At 41.2% G+C, this 20,003-nt stretch overlaps 1 pseudogene; it reads right to left on the bottom strand.

Annotated features, from left to right (window-relative positions):
• Nucleotides 1-8,526: 8,526 nt before the first annotated feature.
• LOC137123509 (protein NLRC3-like) lies at nt 8,527-19,628 on the bottom strand (annotated as a pseudogene).
• Between the last annotated feature and the right edge of the window lie 375 nt (nt 19,629-20,003).

Genomic DNA, 20,003 nt, shown 5'->3' with positions numbered 1-20,003 from the left:
GGAACTTTTTGGGAAATTATAATAAAATAACTTGAGAAATCTTATTCCCTGTTGCTTGGTTTTGACATTTTGTTAGTTAGAACTCTTAAAAGCAACTCAAAATTTTATTTTTCAAGTTTTGAACAGAACATCCACTGGATTTCTCTCTGTTCAGACACAGTCACAGCAGCTAATGCTAGTTAGCAGCTAGCTAGAGGCTGACTGCGGCTAACTGTAGCTAACAGCTAAATGATTCATATCGTCCACAATCAGCACACAGACAGTGAGACCAACACTGAGTGTTCTTATAAATTAAACCATAAAAATATTTTTTATGGTTTGTTAAACTGTTGGAATAAATGTATATAAAGTTATCTCATTTTCTGTATTTTCTTAAGTGGCCAGCTTAAGTTTTATATATTCTTTGTTTAATAAACAGTATGTGCATGTGTGTGTCTAACTAACATTTCTGCTTTAGGAGAAAAACAGGAGACACATCCCACGGACCTTTCGGAAACCTCTCTGAGAGGAGTTGCTAGATAAAAAACCACATCCACCTGCAGACACGACGTTGAACTTTGTTTTAATTTCAAAGTGTTATCTTGGTGCAATGCTGTGTGATCCCTCTCCCTTTAGAAAGGAATGTATCAGGAAACCTCCCTAAACTGAATAAAAAGAGGCAGCAACATAGGTGCATTTCAGAGCGAGTAGGAGATGTTACTGTCTTGCATCTATGCTTGTTCTCCTCATGAGTAAAACTGAATAACGCCTTTGTCTTTCTTTCCTTGCATGTTATTTTTAAATGTTCTAGGTGCTTAGACCTGACATAAACACAGACTAACTTGCACCGTAGCCACAGGACGTGTTAGCATCTGTTAGCTGCATCTTGTTACCATGGAAATGTCAGAGGTTAAATGTCACTGCTCTGTGATTGGCTGGAGGAGCAGCGATGATTGACAGATACACACAGATTATTCCTCCACACATGGGAGGACAGTGCAAGAAAACTCTGAGGATGGGAGGATTTGTACCAACAGTATTGGATCCACAAATGAGTATTTTAAGATTTGTACTAGTAAAACAAGTTTTGTACTTGAGAGATTGACTTTGTGTTCATTTATTAATACTGCACAAAACTATATTTACATTTGTGAATCATAAAATAAATGTAAAAATAATTAATGCACCAAATTACTTCAATAGATTTGTGCTCACATTTGTCGAACGTTCCTGAAAGTTCTCTGAATCTGCATTTCTTTGGAAATCAGCCTGCACGAGATTCACAGTAAAGTTACAGTAACTGACATCAGCCAACATCCAGTGGAGCCGTGTGTCTGGCTCATGTATTTTTTATATTTTTTATTCCACTGACCAACAACAGTCCAACACTGAGATCAGTTCAGAGAAAACATCAATGGCAGGTGTGTAGCTGCAGGTGGTTGTGGACAGAATCAGGAAGTTTTCATAAAACTTTCCACTGTTATAGTTGGGATTTGAAGCTGCTGCTCAGATCATTTGATACTGACCCACCAGCAACACATGGAAGTGAATCTCACAAACATGTAGCGTTAGTTTCTGACACGACTAAAGCTCCAAATCAGTCCAGGTTACACGAGAGCAAGTGAAGGATTCACTGATCATAGAATTATTGACTGGATCATGTTGACGAACTCGGACATATAGTCCAATAAGTTTAAGAGGATGAGGAAGGGAGTTGATGCATTCAAAAGACTCCCAGACTCTGGTGGACTGAGTCCATGTTCCTGTCCTCTCAGTCCTCTGCTAGGTCCCTGATACATACACAGTACAAAGACCCTGTCAGACAGCTAGGACCATGGATCACATGTGTTCAGCTCATCAAGATTTCACATCCAACACAGAGGATAAATGTTATCTGAGGACTGAGCAGACTTTCTGCTGAGAGTGGACAGAGGACAGGGGACTGCTGCCCATCCAACAAAGGGAGAACAGTCCAAATCCAAATCAGTGTCCAATCAGTCCAAATCCAATTCCAGATCCAGTCCAATATTAATGGACACTATCCAGGTCCAAGTCCCAACATTTTTATCCAGTTCACATCTGAAATATGAGGCAGGAGATTTAGGACTGACAAGTGTAGGCAGAGGCTCAGATAGATACAGAAATCCAGGACCAGCAATGTTAAGACAGGAGGCAAAAAGGCAAGAGGACATATTGTGAGACAGGTTATGAGACACTGATGTCCAGTTTGAACAGTTTCACAGATGATTCCTTGTTTGTCAAACAAGAATCCAAAGAGAAATCGACTACAAACAGTTTAATTGTACAACATATGACACACACTATAAATGAAGATGAGGAAAACTAAAAGGGTTAAAGACGTGACGTTGGGTTAATTGATGCATGAAGACAAACAACTGTTAGATTGTTCTGGATGAGTGACACCATCCTCCCAGAGGACACAGTCTGTGTGTATTTGTTGTTGTGGTCAGAAGCAAATTGTCCATCAAAGTCCTAAATCTGCCACAAACATCAAATGTGTTACTTTGTAGTTTCCATCTGCTGCATGTGTCAGTTCCATCCTGATGCTGCTGCTGTTGGAAGAAGATGATCAGCAAAAATGTGTGAGTTTGATGTTTCTCTTCATTCTTTGGGCAAAATACTGTTTAGTTCCTGTCCAGCAAAAAAACCCAAAAACTAAAGTTGGACTTTAACACACAGCCTGATGTGTTAGTCATCTTTAAGAGGGTGTGTTAGCAAAAACTGCACTGACATGAAGTGACTGTTTGAACTGATGGTGAACTCAGTGTTAATGTCAAGAAACCAGTTTGAGATGATCTGAGCTTTGTGACACGGTGCGTGATCCTGCTGGAAGTAGCCATCAGAAGCTGGGTCCACTGAGGTTTAAATGATGCTTGGTAGGTACAAAGGATCAAAGTGAGCCAAGAAAATTTCCCCCCATCATTAAACCACTGGCAGCCTGAACTGTTGATGCAAAGGCAACATAGATCCAAGCTTCATGTTGTTCATGCTAAATTGTGACCAACCATCTGAATGTAACAGCTGACATGTTGTGTCCACCTCAGTCAGAACTAGCAGTTAATTCAGTCACTGTTGCCTTTCTATCATCTTGAAGCAGTCCAGCCATTCAACTCTGACCTCTGACATCAACATGACCTTGTCACCCAGAGAACTGCTGCTCACTGGATACTTTCTCTTTTTCAGATGGTTCTCTGTGAACCCTAGAGATGGTTTTGTGTGAATCAACAGTTTCTGAAATACTGTGTCCAGCATCAACCACCGTGTCACATTCAAAGTCACTTCAATCACATTTCCTCCCATTTTGATGCTCACTGTGAACTTTAGTGTTAATGCAGTGAGTTGCTGGCCTGTGATTGGCTCATTAGACTTTTGCGTTGAGGAGCAGTTCAACAGCATCTAACTGCATGAGGCCTGTAAACAGACAATAAAAACTATACTAACATCAAAAACAAAGTCATATCAAATCATATGTAAAATTACTATGAGTAATACGAGTCTTTATATAATGTTTGTTAAAATGATGCTCAATCAGTTCCCCATAGTTTAAATATCATTTTAATATTAGAATAGTTGTCACGATTAAAGTCTACAACTGTCTCTTTGATTTTTCTGTCCATTTGTCCTTCAGGGTTTCAGACCTGCTTTACTTTCTGTCCACTAGTAAGTTTTACTTCAACCTGTGTTTATGTGTCTTTTCATTGCTTGTTTCTTGCTTTATGTGACACTCAACCTTTAATGTGTGATGCTCAAAGAATGTGGGATCATTTTATTTTACACAATTCTTGCGCACCACAAATTATAGAAAGAGTATTGGTCTGTCCAACCTGTGGGGGGAAGACGCATCAGCATAAATTCTCTGTACACGCTTTTAAATCTGAATTCCACAAAATAAGACAATTTATGTAAATCGACGTATAGACATCTGGATGTCACAGAACCTTTTGCAAATTAACCAGAACAAACCTGAGATTTTAGTTATTGGTTCAAAGGCTCACAAAGAGGAACTGGTACCAAACTTAAATAGTCTTGAACTGTCCTCAAGCCAACAGACCTGAAACCTTGGTGTCATCTTTGATTCAGAACTGAATTTTAAGCCTCATGTGGGTCTGTCACCAAATATGCTTTTCAATCACCTTAAAAAAAGTTCCAGACACACTAACACAGACTTCTTTGTCCAACAAACTGAACTACTGTAATCCATGAACCAGTCCCTGACTCTCACCTACAGAGTGAGAGGACGTGAGGAGGACGTGACTGATAACAGACCAAATTTACACTAAAGGCTGTGTGCAGAAATGTCCACATACTTATGGTAATGTAGTTTATCTGAGTAACAGTAGACCATCTGTGGTTTTTTGATCGGCCCAAATGTTGAGGCTGCAAACAGGAACCAATGGAGTTTCAGAAACACATTTCTCTTTGTTCACATGTTTCTTTATCTGATGTCTCCAGGTGTAAGCTGATGCAGCAGTGACCTCTAGTGGCAGATCACATGTTGGTTATTACTATGATGATCCAGTGTTTCCATGCACTGACAGTGAGGAAGCAGCTTCTTAACCTGCGTGTCCACACAGTCACGGTCCTACTTCAGTTCAACTCAACTTTATGTAGAAATTCAAAACTAAGTCATCTCAATCAGTCCATTCGACCACCTTCCCCGGTCCAGGTGGATAACAGTTTCACTGTTCTTGAGGTCCGACTTCCCCGGCGGCGGTTGACTCCCTTCCCCGTGAGATACCACACGGCTCCACCTCCCGCGGGCTCCCATGCTGCCAGGGCCTCGCCAGACCAGACGTGCCACCACCACCAACACTGTGCCTCCAGAGAGGAATCCACATGCTCCTCCTCGGCGCACCTCTCGACCGCACCGTCCTCCCGGTCCGACCATGCTAATTATTGGCGACTCCATCGTTAGAGAAGTCCGCTTAAAATCAGCTAAAACGTTTTGCTTTCCTGGAGCCACAGTCACTGACATAGTGGAGAAAATTCTAAACCTGATAGAAAAACATCCTACAGCAACAAAAGTAGTGATACACGTTGGCACAAATGACACCAAACGCCAACAGTCTGAGTTGCTGAAACGTGACTTCGTGTCATTTTTCAACTCACTGGAGAATTTCCACGACAGACGGTTCTTCATTTCCGGCCCAATTCCCACGCTGGGTCGCGGTGTTGGCTGGTTCTCCAGACTCCTCAGCCTGCACACATGGCTTCAACCACAAGTCTCCGCACACGGACTGTTTTACGTGGACAATTTCAATCTTTTCTGGGATCGTCCTCAGTACTTCAAACAAGACGGACTGCACCCGAACTTTCTGGGATCACGGATGTTGACTGAGAACATTGTCCACAGCGTCTCAGTCTCCGGAGACTGACTGACCATTGAAAACACCTGTGGCTTCGATGTGCTCACCTGTCCTGCATCCTCCGCTCCAACACCCGACAACATCCACAGGTATAAACAGCCCGAGATATTTATAGAATCTGACGTTACCAACAGACAAAATGCAGCTGTTATGGATTCTAATTTTTCACCCAGGGAATATTATTATTTTGCTGAATGTTATGATCTTAACCACACTGCTATTTGCCCCATAGAGACTATGTAAAAATTCCACTATAGCAGATGCTTAAGTGAAAAAGCTGTAAACAAATTTAAAGAAATTATTCTTTCATCATTTGCTTCACCATATGTCTCCTTAATGTTTCTCCTGCACAAATAGATTATTTACTTGACAATAGTGTTGCCCCTCTGAAAAAGAAGGCAGTAAACCATCAGAGGCGATCTCCATAGTATAGTTCACAAACACGCAACTTAAAACAGGAAACACGAAAGTTAGAAAGGAAGTGACGTTCCAGAAATTTAGAAGAATCTCATTTAGCCTGGAAAAACAGTTTAAAAATATACAAAAAAAGCTCAGTGATGCCACAACAGCATATTATTCATCATTTATAGAAGAAAACAAGAACAACCCCCGGTTTCTGTTCAGCACTGTAGCCAGGCTGACTAAGAGCCATAGTTCTGTTGAGCCTAGTTTTCCCTTGACACCATTGACCACAACATTTTATTACAAAGACTGGAACATGGATTTGGGATTAAAGGAACCACACTGCATTGGTTTAAATCATATCTTCCACAGGGCTCTGTGTTAGGACCAATACTTTTCAATCTGTAAATGTCACCTTCAGGCAAATTTATTAGGAAACATTCCATACACTTCCACTGCTTTGGAGATGATACCCAGCTCTATTTATCTTTGAAACCAGAAGATACTAACCAATTAGTCAAACTCAAAGCATGTCTAAAAGACATAAAGACCTGGATGTCCTACAATTTCCTACTTCTAAATTCAGACAAAACTGAAATTATTCTCTATGGGCCTAAAAAGATGAGAAATATGCTGTTTAACAATATAGTTACTGTAGATGGCATAAGTCTGGCCTCCAGTACTGCGGTGAGGAACCTTGGAGTTATGTTTGACCAGGATTTGTCCTTTACCTCACATATAAAACAAATCTCTAGAACAGCCTTCTTCCACCTACGGAACATTGCCAAAATTAGGAGCATCCTGTCTGAAAATGATGCTGAAAAACTGGTCCATGCATTTGTTACCTCTGGGTTGGACTACTGTAATTCCCTACTTTCAGGATGCCCCAGTAACTAAAGAGCCTGCAATTAATCCAAAATGCTGCAGCAAGAGTGCTGCCTGGAACTAGCAAGAGATCATATTTCACCTTCACTAGCTTCTCTCCATTGGCTTCCCATTAAATTTAGAATAGAATTTAAAACCCTTCTTCTTACATATAAAGCTCTGAATGGTCAGGCTCCATCATATATAGAAGATCTCATAGCACCATATCATCCCAGTAGACCACTTCGATCTCAGAATGCAGGCCTACTTGTGGTTCCCAGAATTTCCAAAGGTAGAATGGGAGGTAGAGCCTTTAGCTATCAAGCTCCTCTCCTGTGGAACCAGCTCCCAGTTCAGATTCGGGAAGCAGACACCCTCTCTACTTTTAAGTCTAGGCTTAAAACCTTCCTCTTTAATAAAGCATATAGTTAGTTATAGTTATGCTGCCATAGGCTTAGACTGCTGGGGGACCCACCCCCCCAATGCACTGAGCTCCTTTCCTCCTCTTGACCATCTCTCCTCTCCTCTCACCCCACAATTGTCACCACTGTACCACATTAACTCTGTGTGTTTTCTCCCGTAGATGTCTTTGTCCTCCTCTGTCCCCATCTCTCTGTCCCTTTCTGCAGGTGTCCCCGGCTTTGAAGCTGTGTGTCTTCTAGTGTTCAGCTACTGGTCCTACCAACCTGCCCGATGTTTTGTTGTTGTTTTTGTTGCTTTTTTCTTTTCTCTCGCCACTTTCCACTCACCCCAACCGGTCAAGGCAGATGGCCGCCCACCCTGAGCCTGGTTCTGCTGGAGGTTTCTTCCGTTAAAGGGAGTTTTTCCTCTCCACTGTTGCCTATGGCTTGCCGGACATTCACTAAAAGGTAGGCCATTGTAATCCCAAGCATGTTTTGTTTACTTGACATCAAAGATACTGGATACCAAATGCAAACTTTGCAATCAGAAAGATTCTATCTATGTGTAGAACCTGCAACTACACAGAGCAACTGGGTAGCAACAAATGGCAGATCTCCTGATGACCCACCATTTACCAGAACAGGAGTTGATTGCTTTGGTCCTTTTATTATTAAATAAGGAAGAACAACTGCATAAAGATATAGTGTTATATTAACATGTCTGGCTACCCGAGCTGTCCATATAGAGGTGGCAGCGTCATTGGTCACGGACTCGTTTATTAATGCTCTTCGATGCTTTATTACAAGAGGTCAGGTTTTGGAAATACATTCAGACAAGGGAACAAACTTTGTTGGTGCTGAGTGAGAGCTCAAAAGGACTCCAGAAGAATGGAACATGTCCAAAATAGAAAATACACTGATCCAGAGTGGCATCTAGTGAAGAATATTAATACTAATAATACACTGTACACGCTGCAGTTTAGTGAGGTGAACAGAAACTGAGAGAAATGTTCCTGTATTGTATTCTATACAACATGGTGAAGATCTGGATGGACCAGAATCACAATGGAAAGATGAAACAGAGCAGAATCATATCAGCTGCTGTTTTTATCAACACAACTGATCTGCAGAATCACTTTGGCTTCAGAAGATATGAAGGAATCAAAAAAGACAAAGTCAAATCCAGGTGGACGGTGGAGGAGTGTAGAAGGACAGAGCAGCAGCAGAGCAGCAGCAGAGCAGATCCACATCCACAGAGCAGTTCAGACTGCAGCACTGAGAGTCATCTCCACTTCTTCTGATTCCTCTGTCAGTCACTGCTGGATGAAGCTCTCCTCTCCACTCCACACAACATGCTGCTGCTGCTGCAACATCTGGATCATCAGGACAAACATGCTACTCTGAACACACAGACATCATGTCATGGCAAAAATGACCATATCTGGTCTTAGACACCTCCAGTGTAATCAGTAAAGAAGCTTCAACATCCAGGACGTCTTTTAGGGTTTTATTATCTTGCAAGAGAGAAGAACATTGACAGAGTTTCAACTATTAGAACTATGCAGTTCTAAACTTCATTCATCACACATTAGTTTTATAACTTTCTGTTACTGAGCAGAACATTCTCCACCCTCAGGCTACTGCTCCCAGCACTTTTCTCCTTTTATGGAGAAAAGGGCGCATGTGATCATGAAGTGACTCTGGGTCACTACAGTGTGGGATGATCTGCTGTTAGACAATAACTGACCTTGGAGCAGTTCTGCAAACACTTTAAGACAAAACATGGATATGAGACAAAGTTTGAACAAAATTTCAAAAGTACAGTGAGTACGAGTTGCCATTATAACTGGGTAAAATGCTCAGAGTAAAATCCAATCATTTAATCCGACTTGATTTTCCATCACAGATCATCACTTCCACCTGTAGAGAGAACGAGAGAGAAGAGAGGAGATCAGTGTTTCTAGGTCTATTTTGGGAAATAAAGAAAGTTACCTCACAGTGCAGCTCACTAGTTAATTTCTGTCTTAAAAAATTAACTAGAGCATGAATAACTGTGTTCTGAAATCATGGGACAACAATTCTTCAAGACACCACTGAGATTAAGGAATAAGAAAATAAACTTGTGGAGCAGCTTCTTCTCTCTGAGTCTAAGCAAGGACAGAGCTCAGCCAAGTGTCCCTGTCTGCAGCAAAGAGGAAGCAGACAGCTCAGGTAAAGTCAATGTTAATCCTTAACTCCATCTGACAACACTCACTCAGAGGAGTTGATTCAGTTGTGGAGGCTGTTTTGTGCTGCTGTTGAACTGTGGTGCAGACAGGAGATGTTGTTATGTAGCCAGTCCTCACTGACATACTTAATGTGGTGGACAAAATAATAGAGCAAACTGTCTCATAACATGCAGTTTTCAGCCAAATAATCAACCCTAATATCAGATTCTACTCTTGCTGCTGTGACCATTTGCTCTGCTCTTGATTTGTCACCTTCCAGCTCTGCAGATGTATCTAATCAAACAGGTTCAAGTTGTGAAAGTGAGCTACTTCTCTTAAGGCAGGAAAATCACAAAGTAGGTATTTCACTGTTATATGCTAAAAAAAAGAGTTGAATTGACTAAAGATTAAAATGTCATTGTGACTATTAAGTGACCTAAAAATCTGCTGATAATATAAAAATGAAGTTAGAAAAAAGCCAAAGTGACATTTTAACTGATATAGTGTTAAATCTACAGCAAACTAAACTATTTACTGTGTTTTCTTATTCTGTCAGTTTACATTTCCATCACAGTCAATCAGAAGGTTTGTTGGCTTGTTATGTCTGGACACTTTTGCACTTGCTAACCTTTATGTGACGTTTTGGTGTTTGTTATCACCTCTAGTTCCGCTGTCTGGTTGGAGCTTTACAGGAAATACTGGATCTTTGCTTTGACACTGACCTCACAGTTGTTAGTCGATAGTCTGGATTATTCACAAGACCAAACAGAGGCTTCACTCCTGAATCGTGCAGCTTGTTTCCTCTCAGGTCCAGGTCTCTCAGATGGGAATGGGTTGGACTTCAGAGCTGAGACCAGAGAATCACAGCTGATCTTTGACAAACTGCAGCCACTCAATCTGAATAAAGAATCAAAGATGTGGATCAAATCATTAGTAACAATCAGATATGTCCTAATCAATGGTGTTAGAGGGACTTTGTCCTTGTGTTATTGTGGATCATCAGAATGTCAGACTTCTACAGACATCATCCAAATGTCAGCACAACATTCATACACCTATTCATGTCAGCACTGATTCAGAGCATGCTGCTCACCTCACTCACCTCTGGAATTATCAGACAAACATCAAATCACATCTGACAGACTAAAAACTTCCTACAATACTTTGACTCATCAGTGAAATGGATCAAACTTTAAAAACCAGAAAAAAATAAAGTCGTTCTCGGGGACATATTAGAGAATCTTCTTATGTTTAAGATGACATGAAATGAGACTTTAATAGTCCCCAAGGGGGAAAGTCATTGATATCAAATTATTAAACATTTTAAATACAAGAATATTCAGAGAATATAAACTACAAATAGTAAAATAATAATTTGCATCTTTTTGTGAAGGTCGACTAAATGAACCAAACTGACTTCTATCACAATCTGAAATGTCAGGACAGAGACCTGGCTGGTCCCCTAAAGAAAAACCACATCACACAGTCACAAGTTGTTCATGAAACACAGAAAATCTCCAACAGTAACAGTCAGTGAACTGACCTCAGAGTCTCCAGTTTACAGTGTGGACTCTCCAGAAAACCACACAGCAGCTTCACTCCTGAATCCTGCAGGTTGTTGTTACTCAGCTCCAGGTCTCTCAGATGGGAGGGGTTGAACTTCAGAGCTAAGACCAGAGAACCACAGCTGATCTTTGACAAACTGCAGTCACTCAATCTGAATAAAGAATCAAGATGAAGGTTTTGAAACAAAGTTCCTGTTTGAAACCATCAATGTTTCATCATCTGATCAGAGCTGAGATCAGGATTTTCTTTCAGGATTCTTCAATAATATATTTCTGTCTTTCTTCTTCTTCATTTGGACAGTCCATGTTGTCTTTGTGAAGACAGAAGCAACAATCTGATCATTAGTGAAATGTTAGTGTCTAAACTCTGCTAAACACAAACTTCAACCTCTTGTCTGCTCTTAATGATCAAACCTTCAAACTAAGGTTTTTCTGTGTCTGTCTTCAAACACTGGACAGAGACAGAGATGAGGAACTTTGTCCTCACACACTGGAATGTTTGGAGGATTTCTTTCCTTTTCTCTGCACCTTCCAATCCCACTCTGCTGCTCCTCTCTACATTTATTCCACTCAAATCAAACAGGATCAACTGTCTCTGCTTCTTGACACAGTTGGCAGTTAGATGCTTCTTCATTAGCTTCAGTCAACTATTTAGTGCTGTGTGTCCTGTTCTTAACCTGCTGATTCTTCTCTCCTCCTTCTATTTGCTCCAAGCTGATTCTCTTTTGCTGCTTTATAAGTGTCTTCAATTCTAAGTCTGACAATCAAATGTCATTTTCACATTTTTACATCGGATTTTTCTACTTTACAATCAGAGTCGACACTTTCAAAACTTACTTTCAACCACTGAATAGTTTGAATGTGATTTGGCCTCAGAAACATGAACCTGTCTGTACTTTAGTGTCACCACAACTTTCACATCATATTAATCTCAGCACACAACTAAAAAATGGTGTCTGACCTCAGAGTCTCCAGTCTACAGTGTGGACTCTCCAGAAAACCACACAGCAGCTTCACTGCTGAATCCTGCAGGTTATTGTTCCAGCTCAGGTCCAGTTCTCTCAGTTGGGAGGGGTTGGACTTCAGAGCTGAGACCAGAGAATCACAGCTGATCTCTGACAATCTGCAGTTCCTCAATCTGAATAAAGAATCAAAGATGTGGATCAAATCATTAGTAACAATCAGATTTGTCCTAATCAATGGTGTTAGAGGGACTTTGTCCTTGTGTTATTGTGGATCATCAGAATGTCAGACTTCTACAGACATCATCCAAATGTCAGCACAACATTCATACACCTATTCATGTCAGCACTGATTCAGAACATGCTGCTCACCTCACTCACCTCTGGAATTATCAGACAAACATCAAATCACATCTGACAGACTAAAAACTTCCTACAATACTTTGACTCATCAGTGAAATGGGTCAAACTTTAAAGAACCAGAACTGATCCAGTAAAGAGGTCTTGCTTGGTCCTGGTCTCCGTCCTGCAAATCAGCAAAACTAAAACTCTTTTCATCCCAAATTACAGATGATTTCATGAAAAATTTGCTAAATGTTCAGCACAAATGTCAAATCATATTAATCAACATGAAAAGAAAAACCCAGAATGAACTTTTGGACTTGGGGCCATTCTGGTTTTTGTTGGACTGTTGATAAAGACTTTAGGATCAGTTTTGGTTCAATATGTGAAGATGATAGTTTGAAAATGTGTCTTTTGTCCTTGTTTGGTTTCAGTGTTTTCTGTTCATTCAGTGCAGCTACAGGCTGAATGTTAAGTCTGATTGTTTAAACCTGTTTCCTTTGTGAAGGTCGACTAAATTAACCAAACTGACTTCTATCACAATCTGAAATATCAGGACAGAGACCTGGCTGGTCCCCCTAAAGAAAAACCACATCACACAGTCACAAGTTGATCATGAAACACAGAAAATCTCCAACAGTAACAGTCAGTGAACTGACCTCAGAGCCTCCAGTCTACAGTGTGGACTCTCCAGAAAACCACACAGCAGCTTCACTGCTGAATCCTGCAGGTTGTTGTCACTCAGGTCCAGTTCTCTCAGATGGGAGGGGTTGGACTTCAGAGCTGAGACCAGAGAATCCCAGCTGATCTTTGACAAACTGCAGTTCATCAATCTGAGTAAAGAATCAAAGATGTGGATCAAATCATTAGTAACAATCAGATATGTCCTAATCAATGGTGTCATGTCAGCACTCTGTGTTTCATGTAAAAGACTTTACTGCTGAAAATGGATTCAACTTCTCAAACTTCTTTTCATTTGCTTTATACACTTTCTAGTGTCACATACAGTCTGTGAAGTTTCAGAACAAACTGTCCCATAATTCAGGTTTAATGCAGTTTCCTCCTTTCATTGTAGAGGTGGAGACATTTGAACTAACAATGCTGAAAAACAGTGGTATAGGTGGTTTGTTCCTACCCTCTCATACGACCAACAGGACGTCTGTCCACACAGAGCTGCCACATATGGAGGCAGGTATCACCTCTATTGGCACCAAGTTTCACTAATCTTTATCCCAAAGTACTAAATAAACATGACCAGGTGTTGTTACACTTTCATGGTTTTAAACGAATTTACTTGCTGACTCAGTCACAGCCTCCTGTTTTCTTGATCCATCCATCCACCTCAACCTGCTCCCAGTAAATGTTTGTGTGTCCAGGTGACTGTTCGGTTCACTACAGCTGCTACATGTCACCTCACTGTAAAACGTATATGTTGGTCATTTCTTATTTTTACAATGAGCTAACCAGTTGAAAAACACAGGAAAACATTGGTGTAGCGAATTGTGGATTCATATGTAAAATAGAAAAACACTGACCTCAGAGTCTTCAGTCTACAATGTGGACTATCCAGTCCAGCAGAGAGCAGCTTCACTCCTGAATGCTGCAGGATATTTCCACTCAGATCCAGTTCTCTCAGATGGGAGGGGTTGGACTTTAAAGCTGAAGCCAAAACTTCACAGTGAGTCTCTGAGAGTCCACAGCCAGAAAGTCTGTGATGAGAAACAATATCAAATTTGAAATGTTTTAACCTGCAACACTTGAACCCTGTCTAATCTGTGAGATTTTAGTCTGTTATTTTTCTGATATGTTGGGATATTTGAACAGATGTTCACTGTTGGGAACCTTTAACTGAATGAGGATGATGAGCTGGATGTTGGATTCATTCTACATGAGGGAGGATGTCGTCCCCTCACATCCTCTCTCAGCTTAAACAATGATTATAGATGTTGTAGAAAAGGTGAAAATGGACCCAACAGTTGTTACTGTGAAACAGCTCAGAAACTGTTGGAAAACAACACAAGAACAGCAAGAATGACATGAAAGTCATTTTCAGTTTGAAGATCTGTTAGTTCCACCAGATCCCAGATGTTAGAATCAAAGTGTGTCTGTATAGAAAAAGATTTTAGAAACATGTTGCAGACACTTTATCCACTGGAAACAAATGACCATCAGCTGTGAAAGATGTTGACTGTCAAAACCTTTTCAGCACAAGTTTTAAAGAGCAAAAGTTCTTCTGTTGGATTTGGATTAAACCTCCATCAAGCAAAGAAAGACTGAAGATGCTGATGTTCACAAAAATCTCCTGACAGAGACTCAGGGTTCACAGTGACGTGACTTGTTGTCTCTGCTCACTCTGAGTCTTCTGTGTGTGTTTGGGAAAACTGTCTCCACTGTCCTTCTTAGTTGAGGACATGTGAGACTAGAATATCTAACTGGTACTGAATTGTCTTTAGCAGGATTTGACATGTCACTGTGTGTTGACATCAGACTCTCTGGACAGAAAATAAAGAATTCAATAAGACATCTTGACATTAAACTTACTGAGCCTTTCTGCAGTTCCTCACAGCTGGGATCAGTCTCAGTCGTCCTTCCCATGATGAGTTGTACTTCTTCAGGTCCAACTCATCCAGAACCTCCTCTGGCATCTGCAGCATGTAGGCCAGAGCTGAGCAGTGGATCTCAGAGAGTTTCTCTGATCTGTTCTCTGACTTCAGGAACTCTTGGATCTCCTGATGTACTGAGTGGTCCTTCATCTCCATCAGACAGTGGAAGATGTTGATGCTTCTGTCAGGAGACATTTTATCACTGTTCTTCTCCTTCAGGTTGTTGATGACTGTCTGGATGATTTCTGGACTGTTCTCTATCTGACCCAGCAGACCTCCTAAGAGTCTCTGGTTGGACTCCAGAGAGAGGCCATGAAGGAAGCGAACAAACAGGTCCAGGTGACCATTTTTACTTTGGAGAGATTTCTCTATGACTCCACTCAGAACGTCATCCAGAGTTAGTTTTTTCTCAAGGAAACACTTCAGTACCTTTCTCTCCCTGTTGGTGTAACAGTGGAAGAAGTAAACTGCAGCCAGAAACTCCTGGATGCTCAGATGAACAAAGCAGTAGACTGTTTTCTGGAAGGTCACACTCTCTCTTTTGAAGATCTCTGTACAAACTCCTGAGTACACCAAGGCCTCTGTGACATCAAGACCACACTGCTCCAGGTCTTCTTGGTAGAACATGATGTTTCCTTTCTCCAGATGTTCAAACGCCAGCCTCCCCAGCTTCACAAGAACTTCCCTGTCAGCCTCCATCAGCTCCTGTGGACTGATCCCATGTCCCTCATCATACTTGTTCTTCTTCCTCTTGGTCTGAACCAGCAGGAAGTGTCAGTACATGTCAGTCAGGGTCTTGGGCAGCTCTCCTCTCTGCTCTGTAGTCAACATGTGCTCCAGAAGTGTAGCAGTGATCCAGCAGAAGACTGGGATTTGACACATGATGTGGAGGCTCCTGGATATCTTGATGTGGGAGATGATTCTTCTGGACAGCTCTTCATCACTGAACCTCCTCCTGAAGTACTCCTCCTTCTGGGCGTCAGTGAAGCCTCGTACTTCTGTTACCCTGTCGACACATGTAGGAGGGATCTGATTGGCTGCTGCAGGTCTGGAAGTTATCCAGACCAGAGCCGAGGGAAGCAGATTCCCCTTGATGAGGTTTGTCAGCAGCACGTCGACTGATGACTTCTGTGTGACATCAGACACAACCTCACTGTTGTTGAAATCCAGTGAACGTCTGCTTTCATCCAGGCTGTCAAAGATGAACAAAAGTTTACAGACAGCCAACTGCTCTGCTGTGACCTTCTGTAATGTTGGATGGAAAACATGGAGCAGCGTGAGAAGACTGTACTGCTCATCTTTGATCAAGTTCAGCTCCCTGAACGAAAGCAGAACCAGCACACTGACATCTTGGTTTTCCAAGCCCTCTGCCCAGTCCAGACTGAACTTCTGCACCGAGAAGGTTTTTCCAACACCAGCGACACCGTTGGTCAGAACCACTCTGATGTGTCTCTGTTGGTCAGGTAAGGCTTTAAAGATGTCGTGGACCTTGATTGGAGTGTCATGGAGGGTCTTCATCTTGGAAGCTGTCTCAAGCTGCCTCACCTCATGTTGGGTATTAACCTCTTCACTCTGTCCCTCTGTGATGTAGAGCTCAGTGTAGATCCTGTTGAGGAGGGTTCCACTTCCTGTTTCATCACTTCCTTCAGTCACACATTCACATCTCCTCCTCAGACTGATCTTATGTTCATCTAAAACCTCCTGCAGACCAACATCTGCTGACAGAAGAAGAACAAACAATGAGAGACCAAATAAAAAGACCCACTGGTTCTTTTTATGTCTCACACAAAAACAATTCAGTGCTGTAGAACATGTGATAATGATGAAAATACACAGAACAACAGTGAGAGTAAAAAAGCGAGTCTTGTTTTCAGAAATGAGGAGATCAGCAGACAGATGTTCAGTCTTACTTTGGACAGAGCTGCTCTGACTGACTGTCTGCAGTCCAGCTCTGGTTCTGGATCTTTCTCCACACTGGGGACAGGAGGAGTCTCCTGATGAACCAGACTGGTTCCAGTATGAGCTGATGCACTGTCTGCAGAACCAGTGTCCACAGCTGGTAGAGACTGGATCCTTCAGGACGTCCTGACACAAAGCACAGCAGGACAGCTGCTCCTCTATAGAAGCATGAGTCCTCTTCTCTCTGTGAAAACATTTGTTTAGAAGTAAAATAATTTGCTGGTTGCTGATGAAAAAGCTCCAGATGTGTCCAACACTGTGTAGAAGCTCAGATGGTCACAGAAACAGTAAAAGTGCAGCTACTTTTCTGTTTGAGTTCAGCATCAGTCTGGAATCCAAAGGATTTTTCTCCTGCTTCAGAAACACTAATGAACTGCTTTTCCTGTCTGACTGTCTTATAAACCTTTAGTGATCTGACTGTAGTTTGTTATTAATACAAACTCAACACTTCCTGCAGCTCCTTCACAGTAAAAGCCTTCAATTAAAGAGAGCTGATTGTGTCCTTTACTGTTTTACAGTCACTGTGAGCAGCTCAGCTTGGGTTAGTTAAGTCTGAACTGAGCTTAGAAGTGGTCTACAAACTGTGGTAGACCAGCAGTCTAAAGCTGGAATTATGCTTCTTCATTGATACAGTTAAACATCGACATGGACCAACGCTCTGATACGTTTGCACATTTGTCTTTTGTACTTGCACGTAGATGTATGTGTCCACAAGGGGACAGTATAGAGACAGTCAGCGTCTGTAAAGGTAAACACAGATTGCAACCTCCCTGCAGGTTAATAGTTCTTTGGCAGGATGCTCTGCTAAGAAAGTATGTGAAGCCTCTGCAGTTACCATGATTTTTGAATTCATTGCTCAGATGAGGATGTGATGTATTTGATAGACAAAGAGAACTACAATGTCCTTTGTTGTTATTGAATAAAACTATAAATATTTTCAGAGACAACAGGAAGTTATTTCAAAGACCAAATGGTAAATTGTTAAACTATTTTAATTTTCAATAACCAAATAGTTTGTGTCTAATGTGAAGTATAGTATAATATCAAACCCAGACTTTTATTTTCCCTTTTTTCATTTTTACGTTTTGGGAACAAAAAGACATAAATTGAAATATATATCTCAAAACACACTAAAAACAAAATGAATTTTAAAGAAATTAACAGAATTTATTAAACAACATATTTAAATCTCATATAAAATTAGTGTGAACATCTAGACATGTATGAATGATACGTTTCCTGTTTCCTGTTGTTTTTCTGGTTCTATTCCTGTTTCAATCCTGACAGTCAGTGTGTTTGACGCCCTGAACAACGTGTTGTTGACATGTGGGAGATGTGCACGTCAGGGCCTCTGTGACCTACAGTTACCCATAAATCACTACGTCGATGTTTATGTGTATCGAGGGAGATGTATAAATCGGACTTTAGACACACAGTAGGTAACAGTAGGTAACATGTTCAAGTCCAGATGGTTCCTGTTCTGTTTTCTGTCTCTGTCTATTGTCAACTATCAAATTATCAAACTATCAAAAGGAATAAATGTAAAACAAAAATTCTGAACAAGAAAATCAGATTAAATCTGTATTTGACCATTTTCTGTCTCTTTTCTGTTCACAGAGAACTTTTCCATGAGAACTGACCACAGATGTCTGTTAGGGGTCAGGCTCTAACTAACTCCTGACATGGAGGTTCTCAGGTGTTTTACTACAGAAACACCATCAGTAGTTTGTGGATATAAAACCCAGACTAAGATCCATCTTAGTCTGAACCAGTATCTGCACTAATAGTTCTGTATCCTGAATATAAATCTTTGAACAGAACATTTTGTCCTCAATGAATCATCTTCATCAGGTCAGTTTACAGTAGAAACTGTCTCTTACTTTGTGTCTGAGGGTCCAGGTTCAGGACTGAAGTCTGGAGGACAATCATTGGACCAGTCACTCTTCATAGACAGACAGCTGGACACTGGAGACTCTGCTCTCTGTCTGTGGTTCTGAGCTCTGCAAACACCAACAAGTTTTTCTTCAGATCACATCAATCACTGATAAATTCTCTGATTAAAGTCATTTCTGTTGCTCTAAACACAAACTGCTGCTGCTGCAGATCATCAGGAGGTTTCACAGTTTGGAGCAGTTCTCTTACTTTGTGTCTGAGGGTCCAGTTTCAGGACTGAGGACTGGATGATCATCTTTGGACAGGTCCCTCTTCACAGACACACATCTGGATCCTGCAGACTCTACTCTGTTCTCCTCTTCCTCCACACAAACACTCATCTTCTAAACCTCAGTCAGACTGAGAGATAAACCAGTGAGACTGAGCTGAGAAAAGGAATCAGGAGAAACACGTCTGTTCACTTCAGTCCCACCCTGAGACAGACTGAGACACCAGGAAGTAACACACACAAACACACATTAGCTCAGTGGAATAAAACCAGCCAGAGTTAGTTCAGCTTTAATCTTATTATTCACACAATCAGGATTTGCTTTTCACACATGAATCAAACTGTTGGCTTCATAAAACTGAGACAACAGGAAGTGACACACACAGTTTGATTCTCCTCCTTTTCTCTCAGTGTCTTTGTTTGGACACAAGTAGACAGTGTGTGATGTGTCCTCTACAGTCCACAGGGACAAAAGTGACTCAGAGACTTTGACAGTAAAATGAGAATAATGTTGGATTAACACTCACCCTGCCTCAGTCTTCACTTCTCCTCCTCCTGCTCTGTCCACTCTAAATGGAGTCTGAACTAACTCAACACTTTCAGTTCCAGTGGCTCCTCCCCCTCCATTAACAGGAAGTCAGGTGACTTTACCTGTTCTAGTTGTGTCCATGTGACAGGTGTGAACCCAGCTTGTGTTTACCAATTTAACAATTAATAATATTTTAGTTTTCTATAAAGTTTGTGTCACATGACCTTTTACCTGAAGTCAGGTCATCATGTGACATGTCCTGACTAATGGAGTCTTGGGGACACAGCAGACAGATGCTCTAATAGCTGGATCTCCTGGGTCTCCAGGTTCTACAGACTGTCTGATATAAGCTTGGTAACGTGGACCAACAGATATGAACCAGAAGTGATTATATGAGGCCAGTTTCAATTGATCAGTATTTGTTGCTCTGCAGTTTAAGTTGGGTTGAAACACTCATCTTCTAAACCTCAGTCAGACTGAGAGATAAACCAGTGACACTGAGCTGAGAAAAGGAATCAGGACAAACACGTCTGTTCACTTCAGTCCCACCCTGAGACAGACTGAGACACCAGGAAGTAACACACACAAACACACATTAGCTCAGTGGAATAAAACCAGCCAGAGTTAGTTCAGCTTTAATCT

Source organism: Channa argus, chromosome 3 (genome assembly GCF_033026475.1).
Source record: "Channa argus isolate prfri chromosome 3, Channa argus male v1.0, whole genome shotgun sequence".
Taxonomy (NCBI): Eukaryota; Metazoa; Chordata; class Actinopteri; order Anabantiformes; family Channidae; genus Channa; species Channa argus.
The sequence above is the reverse complement of the archived record's forward strand: the minus strand, read 5'-3'. Positions and strand labels throughout refer to the sequence as shown.